The sequence below is a fragment of the Bos grunniens genome, chromosome 27 (genome assembly GCF_055505025.1).
Source record: "Bos grunniens cultivar Pamir isolate PY7600 chromosome 27, Bosgru_T2T1.0, whole genome shotgun sequence".
Classification (NCBI taxonomy): domain Eukaryota; kingdom Metazoa; phylum Chordata; class Mammalia; order Artiodactyla; family Bovidae; genus Bos; species Bos grunniens.
The window spans coordinates 25,679,485-25,696,288 of NC_141191.1; the positions used below are offsets into that span (position 1 = coordinate 25,679,485).

General features: G+C 43.7%; 1 protein-coding gene across 5 annotated transcripts in view; it reads right to left on the reverse strand.

Moving 5' to 3' along the window:
* Positions 1-16,804, reverse strand: part of TRMT9B (tRNA methyltransferase 9B (putative)) — a 69,254-nt gene that overhangs the window by 19,070 nt on the left and 33,380 nt on the right. For all 5 annotated transcript variants that reach the window (XM_086380740.1, XM_086380739.1, XM_086380742.1 and 2 more), the window contains one exon: positions 6,709-6,906. The gene's annotated coding sequence lies outside the window, so the exon portion shown is untranslated. The remainder of the gene's footprint in view (positions 1-6,708; positions 6,907-16,804) is intronic.

The window sequence follows — 16,804 nt, forward strand, 5'->3', positions numbered from 1 at the left end:
TATCCATGGCTCTTTCTGATCTGGCCTTCACTTACCTCTTGCAGCGATTTCTCACCTTCCTTCCCCAGCGTTGGGGCACCTGTCATACTTAGTGACCCGAGGTTTCTCAGACTTGATGCACCCTCTCTCATCCAGGGGCTGCTACAGATTCTGTCCCTTTCCTGGCTAACTTCTATTCATTCTTGGCCCAACCGTCACCTCTTCCAGAAGGACTTCTCTGACCTCCCATGCAGGATAAGGGCAATCAGAGAGCAGTGGGGAGGACTTTCCTGATGGCACAGTGGATAAGAACCCACCTGCCAGAGCAGGGGACACAGGCTTGGTCCCTGGTCCGGGAAGATCCCACATGCAGTGGAGAAACTAAGCCCGTGTGCCACAACTCCTGAAGCCCGTGTGCCCTGGAGCCCAGACTCTGCAACAGCGAGAAGCCCTTGCACCACAGCTAGAAAGCAGCCCCTACTCACCAAAACTAGAGAACACCCACAGGCAGCAGTGAAGAGCCAGTGCAGCCAAAAATTTAGCAGAAAAAAATTTTAAATAAAAAGGAGTGGGGAAAGTAGAAGAGCAGGTCTTCGAGGCTTCTGTTTGTTTAGGGTTTGGTCTTTTAATTATTCTCCTGTGGCATGTGAGTGAGTATATCCCAGGGCAGCGGCCAGGGCTCAGGCTGTGGCTTTGTACCAATCAGTATTAAAGTGTTTTTAATCACTGAGTAACCCACTCGGCCCTACCGCTGCTCACCAGCTGGCTGAGTCCCACCCCTTGTCCTCTTGCGTCCCATGTGTCCTCTGTGGTTACTGAGGGCTGTAAGTCTATTAGGTGTTTTTTCTCTAGCCTTGACTGGAAGAGCCTAGGTAACAAGGGCTTATCTGATTTAATGCCAAGTCCCCAGTAGTTGGCACACAGCAGACCTTCAATCAATGAACAAAAAAAGAACCAGAGTGGACTCTGAGTCTTTTACAAAGGGTAAGGACTCTTACAAAGGGTAAGAGAATATCCTGAGGAGTGTGGGAAGAGGGGACCCTGGACACCCACAAGCTTGCAGATGGGAATGTGGTAAGAGAAGGTGCTGTCCTTGGCCAGCCTCTGTATTCCCTCCACCCTCACCCCCTGGTCTCTGTCACTCTGGGGAATAGAAGGCACTTGGCTCAGATAGCATCTGAGGAGTTACCCCACTGTAAAATGCCCACCTTTCACCTTGTATTTAAGAAATATCTTGATGAGAGGTACTTAAAGACCATGTAAATATTGTTTCCATAATCTCAGCCACCAATTTTTTTTATTTTAATTTTTCTGGCCACTGTACGTGACATGTAGGATCTGAGTTCCCCAACCAGGGATCGAACCCATTCCCCCTGCAGCAGGAGCTTGGGGTCTTCACCACTGGACCACCAGGGAAGTCCCCGCTCACCACCTTCAGCGTCCAGTCCATTGACGACTCTTTCTAACCGAAGTATAGTTGATGTACAATAGTAGATTAGTTTCAGGTTCATAACATAGTGATTCAGTATTTTATTGACTATACTTTTAAAGTTGTTATGAAATGATGACTGTATTTCCCTGTGCTATGGTGTAACCTTGTTGCTTATCTGTTTTATGCCTAGTTTGTATCTCTTAATTCCATAACCCTACCTTGCCCTCCCCTTGCCCTCCTGTTAACCACTGTGTTGTCTAATCGCTTCAGTCGTGTCTGACTCTTCTGTGACCCCAAGCACTGCAGCCGCCAGGCCCCCCTGTCCATCGGATTCTCCAGGCAAGAATACTGGAGTGGGTTAACCACTAGTTTGGTCTTTCTATCTGTGAGTCTGTTTTTTGTGTGTGTTTTGTTATGTACTTTTGTTTGTTTAATTTTTTAGATCCCACATGAAATCTTATGGTATTTATCTTTCTTTGTCTGACTTATTTCACTAAGCATAATACTCTCATTGAGTATTATAAGCATAATATCCCCGTTGTTGCAAATGGCAGACTTTCACTCTATTTTATGAATGATGATAAGATGATATTCTCAAATGATGAGAATGATGATATTCTCATTCCATCATTCCTTTCACTGCAAGGAAGAGCTTTTCAGGATTTACTCTTAAATTAGCAGTAGGTTATCCTTAATTGGGCTTCCCTGATAGCTCAGTTGGTAAAGAATCTGCCTCCAGTGCAGGAGACCTTGGTTCAATTCCCGGCTTGGGAAGATTCCCACTCCAGTATTCTTGGGCTTTCCTGGTGACTCAGCTGGTAAAGAATCTGCTTGCATTGCGGGGGACCTGGGTTCGATCCCTGGTTTGGGAAGATTCCCTGGAGAAGGGAACGGCTACCCACTCCAGTATTCTGGCCTGGAGAATTCCATGGACTGCATAGTCCATGGGGTCGCAAAGAGTCAGACACGACTTTGTGACTTTTACTTTTCACTTTGTCCTTAACTATTATGGGCCTGCCCACAGTCCCTGCAAAAAATCTGGCAACTCTAACAGAGTACAAATCTCATTTGTGATGTCTGACAAGACTTCCACCCAAACTGAAGCAGCTTATATTACACCCTCAACTAGAATACAAAGTAAACATATGGCTGCCTATAACTGCCTACACATGAGGAAAAACCCAAACACTGAATGCTTTTCTCTGTAATAAAAATTTCAGTAGACTTAGGTCTGTTTAAAATTGTCCCCCATTAAGGAATCAATTAGGCAGTACAGTCTTGAAAACTGTAGAACAAATACATTTTGCTTTATTGCACTTGCCAGTGTTAAGGGCTTCCCGGGTGGCTCAGTGGTAGAGAATCAGCCTGCAAACGTAGGAGCCCCTGGTTCGATCCCTGGGTTAGGAAGATTCCCCTGGAGAAGGAAGTGGCAACCCACTCCAGTATTCTTGCCTGGAGAATTCCATGGACAGAGGAGCCTGGTGGGCTACAGTCCAGGAAGTCACAAAGAGTCAGACACAACTTAGCAACTGAGCACACACACCGATTAAGTGACAGTCAACACAAGCTTGATTCCCTTCAAGCTGGCTCCATCTGCAAGCTCAGAATCTGTAGTATTTGAAAAGCACCACATGGAGACCTTTCTGTTATTCTTCCCCAATGTTTCCCAGCTTCTACCATAAACAAGTAACTTCAAAGAGCTGTTTGAAAGCTTGTGAACAATATAAATCCGTTTTGTTGTATTTTTCACTTAAGATTATATTCTGCAGAATATGTAGCTAACTGTGAAATTGATTTGCAGAGCTGGGGCCATCCAATTTGACATTCTTGACACTCTGTGGATTTATATTTCGTCCTCTGTGTGCGTGTGTGCATGCTAAGTTGCTTCAGTCATGTCCGACTCTTTGTGACCCTATGGCCTGAAGCCCACCAGGCTCTTCTACCCATAGGATTCTCCAGGCAAGAATACCAGAGGGGTTGCCATGCCCTTCTCCAGGGATCTTCCTGACCCAGGGATGGAACCTGCATCTCTTAAGTCTCCTGCATTGGCAGGCGGGTTCTTTACCATTAATGCAAACTGGGAAGCCCTTCCTACACTATACATATATGCAGATTCCTTGTGAATTTGGTCCTATGACTAAGCTAGTAAGACTGGTTCTATAGCACTAGCTGAAGCTAGGGATGTGGGGTTTGCTTTAGCCAGGCTCCTAGTCTGCATGCTGACAAACTTGAAAGGAAGAATAAGTCACAGAAAGTGATGCCCTGCACATCTGAGAACTAGTTTGGATTTCAAGTGCAGTGGAAAGTGGTTCCCTGGAGAGCAGAGGAGGGGAGAGAAAGTGCTAGGAAGCTAGTAGGAGGGGTCAGCGGCTTGGTGTGTTCCCCGTGGAGAGAGGACCAAACAGAGAAGCATCAGTGCTTCTTGGTTCTAGCTACAGCATGGTCAGTAATAGGCCACAGATATTTGGTTTTCCTGTTCTGGGCGTGTAACTAGGGTAACACTTCTCCACCCAGCTTGATTCAGGCAAAGCCACGGGATGTGCTTTGACCATTACACGTGATCAGAAAAGATCTGGGCAGAGGAAAACTTCTGGGCAGAAGTTTTACCAGCCAGAGTGTGTGTCTGCGATCCTGGAAGCACCGGCCCAGGTCTCCAAGTGACTGCTCTTGATGGGTGGACAGTGTGCATGTTTTTAGCCAAAAATAGGGCAATACACAGCTTATCATATGAGATGTGGATTATCTACCTAGATATGGAAAAGTAAACTCTATCAACCATGTTCTATTAGAAGATCACTTGTTACTATGTAAGTTTGTCCTGTTTTTTCCTTCATAAACATTAACATTTTTCTCATTACTGTAGATAGAACTAAATTGGGAGAAAACTGAATATAATTCTGTCTCCCACTTTTTAAAATTAATACTGTGACCCAAGGAAGGAAAGGAGAGAGGCAGGGAGAAAGGATGCTAATGTCTGGGGGCCTGAGAGCATGAAGGCATCAAGGTGTTGCTGAAAGCACTTTCTGTCAACTTGTGTGTGTGTGTGTGTGTGTGTACTTAACAATAACATGTAGTTTGAAAAGTAAGAGGATCTGTCACAGGTAGTAGTGGAAACACATTTGGAGATATAAGGTTCTAGGGAATATGTAATCTGTCCCCAAGCCTGAGCCCTTGCATTTATGACCATTATTTACAGGCCTAGACACTTTAGAAATTAAATACTTCTAAAAACCTGTGCCATCTGCTCTTCCTTTGAGGAATTGTACCTCCCTTTGGACTCCAAGTGATGTTGGAGCCTGTCGTCATGTAGGACGGGGTGGACACATGACCTCATCTAAGAAAATCATTCTCTCTCCCCTGGAAAACTGACAAGAGATAGTTGAAGCCAGATCACTAGAGGAAATATCCTCCAGTTTCTCCTAAGTCTTACCTTTTCTGAGGTTTTCTTGCTTGGGGAAGAGTTTGTTTTGCGGGCAGAGGACTTTAGTTATTTCAGACTTGAATGCATCTTCATGATCATAGCATGGACCTTAGGGGGTGCCACGTGGAAGAGAGGTGCTGTGGCCTCCAGAGTCCCGGCAGGACCTGGCTCCCACAGATGGAAGGACTCTGGTTGGAGCCCTGGAAACGGAACACTGGGGTGCAGTGTCCTGTTGGAACCAGTGCCAGCCCAAGAGATGAGCAGATTGTTGCACTGCTGCCATCTTTGCTACTGCTACATCTTTTTTTTTTAATGGCCACAGCCTGGTATCTGAGCTGTTATTACAGCTTCCTAGTCAGTCTCTCTGTCCCCCTGTCACCTCTAATACAGCCATAATGTGGGGAGGTTGCAGCTCTCTTTTCAGTTAACATTCACTGGCTGGAGACATATCCTATAGTAAAAGGCGACTGCAGAGACCACACTGCATGATGCTCTTCTTGGCTTGATGGAAGTAGCTTGTAATCTCCGTCCAAGAACTCAAGAAAAGCAGTTTAGAATCTATTTTCATACTGGTACTGGATAATTTTCCTCTAATATCCATTTGATCATCTCCTCTCCCTGTTGAAAACCCTTCAAGAGACCTCTCTCGGACAAAGCTTACACTCTTCCATCCAACATTCAGAAGCTTCCAGGACCTGGTCTCAGTCTGGCTTTCTAGCCATATCCTCTTACTGCAACAACTCAAATTCTCAGCTCCACCCAAAGAACTCTACTCATGTTTCCCTGAGTGGGCCTTGTTTATAGCTCCTCATTCAGGTCTTTGCTAAAGTCAGCAGGCTATTTCTCATCTGTAGTGCTTCCCTTCTGAAATCTTAACCTGCTCTTCGAAGTCTAACTCAGCTTCCCCCTTCTCTGTAAAGACTTTATGGATAGCTATCAATAAAAAATAATCATTTCCCCTAGTATTTCTATATATTGCATATTTATTATTGCTGTCACTTTTAGAGCATTTCTCCTGATTCTGTCTTGAACTCTCAACTCTGTGTATGTTCCCAGCTTGGTTAGAAGCTCTTGGAGGGCAGAACTGAAATTGGACCTCTCTTTTATACATATGTGTAGAACCAATGAGCTCCCTATGCGAGACAACAATGCTTTACTCCAGATAAACTGGTCCTCCAATATTTGGTCATAAATCACTAATCCCCTGATAAGAGCCAAGAGGCTCTCAGAGGCTCCCAAGGCTAAAACTAAGCTTTCCCAGTCATGTTTTGTGTTTCCTAATTTCCTTCCCTTGCAGAGGCAGAGATATACCCTAGACACAAAATTGTCCCAGTTTTATAACTGAAAACAAATATAAATACTGTAAATTGTTCTCTTATTATAAATGCCACAGAAGACACATATTTTAAAAAGAGCATAGGGCTGCTTTAAATTTCAAAGATATATTCAAACTGTGATTCTAAACTTTAAATACAAAATGGTCAAGTCGGGTCAGAGACTTTATTTACATTATAAAAAGACTTCATCATGATATAATTGAGTTTAATCATTTACAAAAATATTAAATCATGGTACTTATACCTACATATTATTTTCAAATACAAATTATACTGCAATCTTTTGTATGATAAAAAACTATCATTTCACAATATGCTGACGTCCTAGAAACACATTTTGTTTTCTAATAGAACATTGAATACATTCTTGTTATTTTAAAACTACTTTCAAATTCTTTTTTCCACCTAGTGCAAAAATAAACTCCAGCTTACTTTATATCACAATGTCATAACTTTTAAATGATAGGAATTGGGCCTAATTAGGTTTACTGCATATGCTCATATTATGTGAATTGCTGTAATAACTGAAAGCTACTAACCTGAGTCATCTTGTGATTACAGAAAATTACTTCTTGTCTTTTTGATTCATGGCAGTTTCCACCCTCAGAGAGTGACAGTTGTTGCTCGTAATTTCCTCAGTGTATACTGTAAACGCTTGTAGCGGGAGGAGAATCTAACAGCGAGGCCCTTTCATGCGCTGAGCCACTCGGCGTACGTCTTCGCAGGGAATGCAGGCTCTGTTAGGAAAAAACAAGTACTGAAGTTCATTTTACATAATACAACCATTGAACCGGCTACAGCCCATGCTGACCTCTTGACATGCCTGAATTACCCAGAGAAGAAGGGATTAGAACAAACTGTTAATATATGGAATGTGCCAGAACTATAAGAGCAGTTTCTGAATCAATCCCTCAGCTTTCTGTAAAACACCCAGTACTTTCTCCCCAAATTAAATAGGATGATTTCATCTTGTTCCTCAAAATTTACAAGTATGGAGAGTCAATTTCGAATCCAGTGGTTTAATTACTGTAACTTTTTAAGACATATGACTAAATGTTATTAAGTCATCCCAGTACAATTTAACTGTTCAATAATTGTCGTTAGCAGCTATTTCCATGTCACTTTGACAAGTACCCCTATTCTTCACTGTTCACATTTATTTTTTTTCTTTTTACATAATAGAACAGGTTTGTCATGAAATTCATCAAAAGACTCTGAGTTACATTAAAAAGAGGACATATGCAGAAAACCCCTCTGTAATGGGGAGGTCTTGGGGTGTAAAATGAGGTCTGGAGAGATGCCCGGTGCAGTAGGAAAAGCCCGTCGAGTAACATTTGGGGGCCTGATTCATCTGTAAATGAGGCAAATGGACTTTGATCTTGATCACAGTTCTCAGTCACTGTCCTCGGTCTTCACGTCCTTTGCGTATGCACCTCAGTACCGCAAACTGTGCCCGTTTATTACACACAGTGATTCTCAGAATGGTGGGGTGGGATGTACGTGGCTTCCCTGAACTTGCTGGGGCTCTCCATCCACCCCAGTCTTGATCCCTGTTTAAGAAGCACTGATCTGCTGTGCTTTGCACAGCTTCTTGCTGGTCTTCAGAGTGTGCATATAACCCATCGTCTCTCAGTCACATGCAGGCATACAATCTGTACCACTGACAGCCACGAAGTTTGGCATTTTAGGAAGAACACTTAGAAAGAGTCTTGAAAGAGTTACAGTCAAAAGATTTCATCTTTCCTTTGGCAGTTTCGAGCCTGCCTTTATCATGAAGGAGAGGATGTTCTGTGTGTATGTGTTGTGTCTGTCACATGTTCTTTCTTTAATTAATTTATTTTTAATTAGAGGATAACTGCTTTAAATACTGTGTTAGTTTCTGCTGTACATCAACATGAATCAGCCATATGTATACATACATATGTCCCGTCCTTCTTGAACGTCCCTCCCACCTCCCACCCCATCCCACCCCTCTAGGTTGTCACAGGGGAGCAGGTTTGAGCTCCCTGCATCATAGAGCGGATTCCCACTGGCTATCTGTTTTACATATGGTATTGTATATGCCTCTATGCTATTCTATCAACTCGTCCCACCCTTTTCTTCCCCCACTGTATCCGCAAGTCTGTTCTCTATGTCTGTATAGGTTCCACTGCTGCTCTGCAAATAGGTTCATCATATGAATCCTTTCTAGATTCCACATATATGCGTTAATATATGATATTTGTTTCTCTCTTTCTAACTTACTTCACTTTGTATAACAGGCTCTAGGTTCGTCCACCTCATTAGAACTGACTCAAACACATTCCTTTGTATGGCCGAGTAACATTCCATAGTAAACCTGTGCCACAGTTTGTGTATTCCATTCATCTGTCAGTGGGCATCTAGGTTGCTTCCGTGTCCTAGCTACTGTAAATAGTGCTGTAATGAACATTGGTATACATGTGTCTCTTTCAATTACGATTTTCTCAGCGTATATGCCTAGTAGTGAGATTGTTGGGTCATATGGCAGTTTTATTCCTAGTTTTTTAAGGAATAGGAGATGACGTTGTCTGAAACTCCATGCTAGTGGCAAAGCTTAAAGTGCGTCACCTCGGGTTCACCCTTCCGGCCCTGACCTAGGGGCTGCTCTGCCCCCAGCCAGCCTGACTGTCTAAGCCCCTTGCCTTCAGGCATTGGTGTCCAAATGCATTCACCCTCTCAGATAGGCTCTGAGGACAGGGTGTTTTGAGACTTAGTCAGAAAGTGTAGTGAACGAAAAGAATTTCAGATAGTGTAGCGGGCATGTGTGAGCTGCTGGGGTGAAAAAGAACGCATGGTGGGGAACTTCTCTATTCACCCAAATCATAGTCCTCAAACACCTGTAAAGATAATTGACTTTCCATAAGTTTACTGAATTATGATCCAAACTTGCCTCTCTTAAAAATGAATCATTTTATCTTTTCCAAGAAGTTTCTGGGCAAAGACAAAATAGGGTAGGTAGTATGTTTCTTTTAATAAGTTGAATTGGATCAGTCCTTTCATTTTATCAGCCACACATCTTTGGGGTATCTAGTATTAAAAATGCATTTCTTCTTCTTTTCTCCTTGAATAAATCGGAAACCATCTTCAAGAACAAAGGTGACTCAAACCTTATGAAATTTTGAGGTTAACCAAGTGTGTGTATTTTCCTGGGAAGAGACTCAGCACCTCAAACTATGTCTCAGGGGAAAAATTAGTTTTTTGGAAAAAAAGTAGTTTCTGTATTAAAGAGATACATTCATTCATTCAACAAATACTAACTGAACTTCTGTTATATAATAAGGTGCTAGGGATAAAGATTTTTTAAGTTTCCCAATTTAGGAATCCAAAGTTTAATATAGGAAGCATACAAAGAAATAGAAAATTAAAATATGGTACTACTTTCATTTTCGGTATGGATACATCCTGAGAGCTTTTGAGCTTCTGAATCTCTAAACTAATTATGCCTTGGCTGTTATACCTATCAATCGACAGGTCAATCAGTTGATTGATAAATTAATAGATAAAACACACCTATTACAGATTATGACATCATAGATCTTTGGGCCATCATCAAGTATTTAAAACCACAGATGCCCAGAGCCCACACCAGGTGTGAGGAATGTTATGATCCAGGTGTGCACAGGTTCTATAGGAACTGTAGGTGAGGCAACTCATCCAGCCTGTTCACGGGGAGGGGCAGTGAAGCCTCCCTTGAGAGGCTGACAGCTCAGAAGAGGGTAGGGGTGAGTCAGGAAACATGGGAGTAGGCGATTCTAGCTATCAGACATCATATATGGAAAAGAAATGAGACTCTTCGATGAACTTCAAGTAACTTAATGATAATAGCAAGACATGCACACACACAATGTGTATTAATTATTTACTGTTATTGAGGCCCTGTTATAAGCATTTAACATATATTAACTCATTGAATCTATACAGTAACTAAATGAAACAGGAACCACCATGTCCCCATTTTACAGATAAGGAAGCAGAGGCACAGAGAACACAAGTGACTTTCCAAGGTTACATAGCTAGTAAGTGGCAGAGCCAGGATTTCAGACCAGAAAGTTAGATTCCTGACTTCACACTCTTAACTATACAGTCAGTGGGGAGGCAGGAAGGGAGAACGGGTGATACTATAAGAACCTGGAAGAGTCAGACCACATAGGACCTAGTTTAACTTTCTAAGGAGTTTAGATCTTTATCCTGAATATAATGGTGAACAACAATTATGTCAGTGAGAGAAAAGACAAATTTGGATTTGGTTTCCAGAAATCCACAGCAAGAGTGTAGACTAGTATTTCCTGGACAGGTTCACAGAGACAGAACCTAGTAAAATCCTTTAGACAGATAATGATATTAAGGATGCTTAGGAGGGGGTGAGATACAGGAGATAATAAGGAGAGAGCATCACATTAGTAGGACTTGCTAACTGATGAACCGTCTAGTCAAAGCTATGGTTTTTCCAGTAGTCATGTATGGATGTGAGAGTTGGACCATAAAGAAGGCTGAGCATCAAAGAATTGATGCTTCCAAACTATGGTGTTGGAGAAGACTCTTGAGAGTCCCTTGGACAGCAAGGAGATCAAACCAGTCAATCCGGAAGGAAACCAACCCTGAATATTCACTGGAAGGACTAATGTTAAAGCTGAAACTCTAATACTTTGGCCACCTTATGTGAAGAGCTGACTCATTGGAAAAGATGCTGGGAAAGATTGAAGGCAGGAGAGGAGGGGAGAACAGAGGATGAGATGGTTGGATGGCATCATCGACTCAATGGATATGAGTTTGAGAAAACTCCAATAGATAGTGAAGGACAGGGAAGCCTGGTGTGCTGCAGTCCATGGGGTTGCAAAGAGTCGGACATGACTGAGTGACTGAACAACAACAAAAATTGATGAGTTAAGGGAAAGAACACACTGAAGAGGAAGCAGTGCTACTGATAAGGCTGACCCTGTAAGAGGTACCACCAGCATCCTAAAATAGAGGGAAAGAGGGTAAGAATGAAAGACAAAAGGAAACTTTGGTAATGACCGTATATAAACTCTGAAAGACTCTTCCCTTGGAATACCTGTGAATACGTCCAGAGAAATTTACTTAAGATACTTGCATCTACAGGCAAAAGGCTGTAAGAAGGACTAGGTGTTGGTAATGGAAATGCCATAGTGATCGGTAACACATTATATTTCGCATTATTGCCTTGGCTGTTTGTATATATCCGTTATGTCTGTAATTGATGGCAGCATTTTCTAGATATGGACAGTGGAGCTCATGATCGCTGATGTCTTGTTGGGTATTGCGGTTTATACAGCATTCAGTCAATGTTTATGATAAAAATACATGAAGAAAGGCAGAGAAGAATAAAAAAGAGGGTACTTTAGATGGTGCTGTAGTTCACCATCAGAGGGAATACATCTGAGTGAGGGTTTAGGTTTGGACATAACTGTTTCTGTTTATCTGAAGGACAACCAAGTAAGATGGACATGAAGCTCAGAGCAAGCTGTTCTAGAGATCATTTAAAAATCATTGTTCTAAAATTTGGCAGTGATGTTTCTTACCATTTACTCCCAAAGAGAGAAGGCATATAGTGTTCAGCCACGACCAAATACAGTTCAGTCCTATTCAGAGAGCTTAAAAAACAGATTTCTCCTGAGCACCAGCCTAGTCCAGTGGACTGACCCAAGAGGCAAACTCGAGGAGCCAGTTAATGACCATCTCTATTTACATGGACAGTCACTGCACAATTAACAAGTTAAAGTTGTTGGGCCGGTACAGTGAAGAGGTAATAAGGTGTTTATTAGAAACTCTTTTTCACCCAGAAACAGTTAATATTTATAATTTAAAACCCAGCCCACTACAAAAAAGGAAGTGAATTACATCAAGAGATTGTGCAGAACAAGAAAGAAATGAGGTTAGGACATCACCAGTAGTAATCAACGTGTTAGTGGGCTTCTCTGGTGGCTCATAGGTAAAGAACCCACCTGCCAATGCATTCGACGTGGGTTTGCTCCCTGGGTGGGGAAGACCCCCTGGAGAAGGAAATGGCAACCCATTCCAGTATTCTTGCCTGGAGAATCCCATGGACAGAGGAGCCTGGCGGGCTACAGTCCCATGTGGAGGCAAGAGTCGGAATGACTTAGCAACTAAAGAGAGAGAGAGATGCTACACAGAACGTCTTAACAATACACCAGAGGTTATAGCAGAAATGGTGGGGACAAAGGTAACTGGCATTTCTGGTTGAAATCCTATGAGCAGAACAAATGGAGGGCTTTAAAACAATAACATATGTAACCCTGAGAGAATAGGACCCTCTCTGCAATCCCAACAGGGACTGAAAGGTTACCTTGGAGGAAATACATGTGAAAAGAACGTGGATAAAATAAGGGAAAGATCAAACAGTCCCAAAGAATATTTGGTTTTCTTGAAAAAAAAAAAAAAAAAAAAAACAACGACTTTTCTTCAAAAACTTGCACGTCTGCATTGACTTTGTGTTGGGAGCAGAATGGTATCTCCAGAATCTAAAAATAAAGGAAACGAAGGTGGTCATATCTGGGTGAGGAATGTGTGTCCCTGTGAGGGTTGGGGGTGGCTACAGGAGGAGAATACAAGGAAGTAGGAAATGGCATCCGGTCCCATCACTTCATGGGAAATAGATGGGGAAACAGTGGAAACAGTGTCAGACTTTATTTTTCTGGGCTCCAAAATCACTACAGATGCTGACTGCAGCCATGAAATTAAAAGACTCTTACTCCTTGGAAGGAAAGTTATGACCAACCTAGATAGCATATTCAAAAGCAGAGACATTACTTTGCCAACAAAGGTTCGTCTAGTCAAGGCTATGGTTTTTCCTGTAGTCATGTATGGATGTGAGAGTTGGACTGTGAAGAAGGCTGAGCACCAAAGATTTGATGCTTTTGAGCTGTGGTGTTGGAGAAGACTCTTGAGAGTCCCTTGGACTGCAAGGAGATCCAACCAGTCCATTCTGAAGGAGATCAGCCCTGGGATTTCTTGGAAGGACTGATGCTAAAGCTGAAACTCCAGTACTTTGGCCACCTCATGTGAAGAGTTGACTCATTGGAAAAGACTCTGATGCTGGGAGGGATTGGGGGCAAGAGGAGAAGGGGATGAGATGGCTGGATGGCATCACTGACTCGATGGATGTGAGTCTGAGTGAACGGGAGTTGGTGATGGACAGGGAGGCCTGGCGTGCTGCGATTCATGGGGTCGCAAAGAGTCAGACACGACTGAGCGACTGATCTGATCTGATCTGATCAAAGGCCACTCCCCCATGGGCACCGAGTAGGCAGTATTTATTATAACTGGATCACAACTCATTTTGATGGTGTAGATTAGAGAATGCCAGAAAAGAACAAGAAAATCAAAGATGAGATTTAAGAAAAAATGAAAATATAACACCTGACTTGCCCCAGGCATTTGCTACTGGTGTCAATTTGACAAAAGCAGTCCTCAGTCTGTGTTAAAATTGAGGGGTGGTGGTGGTCCCCTGAACAGCAGCTTAGAAGAAGATAGGTGTGGTGTCACAAAAGGCAAGACTGGAAAAAACACAACACATTTCCCATCCCCTTTCCTCCTAGGAAGGGAGGTCCCAGCAGGTTGGGTGACAAGGAATTTACCGTCATTTTGGTGTGAAATGATTGTTCAAGGAGCTTTTACAGGAAGCCCATGTAGTCAGCCATAACACTATAAATCATCTGATGATTATTCTAAGAATGAAATTAAGGGGAGCAATGTGAGGATGAATTATACATTCTTATATTTCATGAAAACATGTTTATAATACAATTGACCCCAAAGAGGGGCACTCATGGGGTTATTACTGAAAAAAAAAATCCGTGTCTTTGAGGTACAGGAAGAGAGTGTGTGTGCATACAACAGTAAAACCTGGACTGTCAGGCGTCTTCTGTAGACTCCACCTCCGTCTCATCCCCTCCACCCCCTGCTGCCTCAGCCTGAGCTTAAGCCTTCCGTGTTAATCCAGGAGTTCCCGCAGACCTGGGAAACCTCGCCAGTTGCTTTACCTGAAGGCGAGCACACACCTATATGTTTTTTAGAACCTATTCTTTACTGACACCATCACTGCAGTGGACGATTTACCCTCCATAAAAGCTGCTGCTGCTAAGTCGCTTCAGTCGTGTCTGACTCTGTGTGACTCCAGAGACGGCAGCCCATCAGGCTCCCCCGTCCCTGGGATTCTCCAGGCAAGAACACTGGAGTGGGTTACCATTTCCTTCTCCAATGCATGAAAGTGAAAAGTGAAAGTCAAGTCACTCAGTCGTGTCTGACCCCCAGCGACCCAATGGACTGCAGCCTACCAGGCTCCTCCGTCCATGGGATTTTCCAGGCAAGAGTACTGGAGTGGGGTACCATTGCCTTCTCCACCATGAAAGCTGGGAGGTCATAATTTTGAACTGAAAAAATCCTTTAAAATTAAATAAAATTTAGCTTTATGAAAAATTTACCTTTTGAAAATGCCTCAATTTACTAGAGACTGATGAAAACATCATCGCACACCAACACGGTAGAAAGAACTGGGTCTGGAGGACCAGCTTAATAGCGTAGCTCTGAGATTCATTCTCTACAGCATCGCCACACTGATGAACGGTTCCCCCTCTTCAGACTTAAAGCGGAAGTCCAAATACCTTAGCATTTCATAGAGCCCACCAGCATCTGACCCCAGCCCACCCTCCAGCATCGCCCCACACCCCACCTGCATGCCTTGTGCCGCACCAGTTACTCAATGTAGCCGGCCCCCCTGCCCCCCACAGAAAAACCTGTCAGCTTAGTGACTCAGCAGATTTCCACTCAGGCACAAGCTCCTTACCTAGGCTCACTGCTTGACGTTTGTGACTTGCCATTCTCTCAGCACGTTAGACATTTGAGGTCTTCGTGCTTTTTGCTCACCTGTTCCCTCTGCCTGGTATCACCTGTCTCCTCCAGCCCACCTGCCAGACCCTTCTCTTCGAAGGTTCAGCTTGGGTTGTTTTCTCTATGAAGCCTTTCCTGTCCCCGGCTAGATTCACTGCCTTCTGCCCGCTGTGTGTCTACCCTGTATTATACAGAAGCTTGCAGCACTAGCGTTTTGGTGGCCATTGTCTCCTTGCTCTGGGCTGCCTCACACCCAGCTGTGTTTGTGATTAGGGGCGACCGCTAGCGTGTGGTTCTGGTGAATGGGGGCCTTGCCCTTCTGCACAGATGCTGAAGCGGGCAGAGTTTCCTGCCCCGACTCCTGGTGGGATGGTGTGTTAGTGTGTTAGGGCCGCCATAACAGAGTACCAGAGCCTCTGTCATACTGAGTGAAGTAAGGCAGGAAAACAAATGTTGTATATTAATGCATGTGCATGGAATCCAGAAAAACAGTGCAGATGAATCTGTTTCTAGGGCAGGAACAGAGACACAGCCATCCAGAACAGACCTGTGGACACAGCAGGGGAAGGAGAGGTGGGATGAATCAGGAGATTAGGACTGACGTATATACACGACCGTGGTGAAACAGATGGCTAGTGGGAAGCTGCTGGATAACACAGGGAGCTCAGCTCAGTGCTCGGTGATGACCTAGAGGGCTGCGATGGGGCAGGTTGGAGGGAGGTCCAAGAAGGAGGGGACATATGTACATATATATATATATGTGCGTAGCGGATTCACTTTCTTGTACAGCAGGAACTAACAGGACATTGAAAAGCAATTATACTCCAATTAAAAAAATAAACAAAGTACCACAGACATGTGGTAAACAACAGGAATCTATTTTCTGACAGTTCTGTAGGCTAGAAGTTCAAAGTCAAAGCATCAGCAGGGTTGGCTCATTCTGAGGGCTGTAAAAGAAGACTCTGTCCAGGCCTTTCCTCTTGACTTGGAGATGGTCGTCTTCTCCCTGTGTCTTTATGTCATCTTCCTCTACACTTCGACGGGTTAATTTTCTCTTCTTACAGGGACACCAGCCCTACTGGATTACTGCGTGTGTGCTCAGTCGCTTCAGGTGTGTCCAAGTCTTGGCGACCCTATGGACTGTGTCCGCCAGGCTCCTCTGTCCGTGGAATTCTCCAGGCAAGAATACTGGAGTGGGTTGCAGTGGCCTTCTCCAGGGGATCTTCCCAATCCAGAGATGGAACCTGCATCTCTTAAGTCTCCTGCATTGGCAGGCGGGTTCTTTACCACTTGTGTCATCTGGGAAGCCCCCTGGGTTAGAGCTCACCCTAATAAATTCATTTTAACTTAACTACGTCTTTAAAGACTGCATCCAAAACACAGTCACATTCTGAAGTCCTGAGGGTTAGGACTTCAACATGTGAATCTGGGAAAACGCAGATCAGTTCCTAACAGATAGCATAGAGGGTGGAATGTTGCTCCCCATCGCCCCCCAAAAGAAATCAGTTCAGTCGCTCCATCATGTCTGACTCTTGGTGACCTCATGGACTGCAGCATACCAGGCTTCCCTGTCTTTCACCAGCTCCCAGAGCTTATTCAAACTCATGTCCATTGAGTCGGTGATGCCATCCAGCCATCTCACCATCTGTCTTCCCTTCTCCTCCCACCTTCAATCTTTCCCCACATCAGGGTCTTTTCCAGTGAGTCAGTTCTTCTCATCAGGTGGCCAAAGTATTGGAGTTTCAG